Here is a 1,713-nt window from a genome sequence, read left to right as displayed (position 1 = left end):
GCGCCCTTTCCCCATTGCGCCTCTGCTGTGGCTGCCTCAAGCTTTAGTGCATCCCTCAGCACATAGTCCAGGAATTTGGAATGTGTCTGTCTGCAGCACTCTGTGAGGGACAACTCTTTGTCCTGGAAGATCACCATGTTTTGCGCAGACCAATGAGAATCTTTCACCAAGTTTTTTGTCACCTTTGAGTGTGGCTCCATCAAGCTCTGTGTGGATCCTCAGTATGCAAACAACACGTGCTCACTCCAAGACTGGAAAATGCCACTCGAGATCGATGGATCTTTGCATGGTCTGCCCCTGCCCACTTCAATTCCCATGGCGGGTGGGACAGGAATGTTCCGGTGCAAGTGTCAGTACGTTCTGTCCCTGGTGTGGTGAAGATTGCCACTCGCCAAGCTGCTGCAGAACACTCCAAGGAGTTGGACCTGTCCCTCATGGAAAGATTTATGCAGGGAAACACTTTTGACCACAAGTCCATCAGGTAGTGGTCTGCACGTAATATCCTAGAGGCCCTACAGGAAACGGAGATGATGGATCCAGTCGGATGGTTCCCTGAACAGACTAAGAGAGTCATTTGACAGAATGCCTCATCACCAGAACTTTCAAGCAAGCACTAAGACCTAGCTTGGCTGGTGATTAGAAAAAAGCCTGTTGTCTACCTCCTTGTGGGATCTGCCTTCGTAAAGAAGGTTTGGGCAGAGATGAGGTGGTTTTTGTCAAGGTTCATCCCAAGCAGCTCCATGAAACAGGACTCTGTGCTCTGTGGGCTGTTCCTAGGGACGTACACTGAGACAAACACCAGCTGTTTCTGGGAGCAATGAAACTTTCTGCCAAATGACTGACAGCCTGCTCAGGGAACCTTCCAATGTGCCATCTTGTCTGCAAACTCCCAGTTTGAGAAAGGTTTTTAAACTCAATGTAGAGGTTTAAAACAGGCATCTTCAATCTGTAATATAATTACATGTTCATAACAATATCTTATTTTTGTTTTGCTGACAATGTGAAATTTGTTGTAAATGCTGAAAAACAGTTTTATCAAGATGCACCTTCAACAATCAAACGTCAATGTCACACTTAGTGTGCATCCTGGCTTTGATATATTGCTTTCATTGGAGTCTTAGCTGAAAATTCAATTGTACTAAATGGGACCAACTCTTATAGTGTTACATTCATTGGAGCATTCAGAGGTAGAGTCCGTGCTGTCTCCAACGCCCGGAGCCCTCACCGTCTCCAACGCCCGGAGCTCTCACCGTCTCCAACTCCCGGAGCTCTCACTGTCTCCAACGCCCGGAGCCCTCACCGTCTCCAACTCCCGGAGCTCTCACTGTCTCCAACGCCCGGAGCTCTCACCGTCTCCAACGCCCGGAGCCCTCACCGTCTCCAACGCCCGGAGCCCTCACCGTCTCCAACTCCCGGAGCTCTCACTGTCTCCAACGCCCGGAGCTCTCACTGTCTCCAACGCCCGGAGCCCTCGCTGTTGGTGCACCCACAGACCCCAATGTCTCTGATATTAGGAGCCCTCCTTGTTTTCACACACGTATACACCTCTCTATTGAAATGGCTATTCCTGCAGATGTTGATAATTCAAACAGAACAATCAGCTCACACCATTCAGAAGCATGCGGATGGGGTGCAGGGTGAAAGAATGTTACAAGAGGTAATAAATCAAGTCATAAAATAACATCTTTTATTGGATCTAAACAGTGAAAAAAT

The sequence above is a fragment of the Mustelus asterias genome, chromosome 23 (assembly GCF_964213995.1).
Source record: "Mustelus asterias chromosome 23, sMusAst1.hap1.1, whole genome shotgun sequence".
Taxonomy (NCBI): domain Eukaryota; kingdom Metazoa; phylum Chordata; class Chondrichthyes; order Carcharhiniformes; family Triakidae; genus Mustelus; species Mustelus asterias.
The sequence above is the reverse complement of the archived record's forward strand: the minus strand, read 5'-3'. Positions refer to the sequence as shown.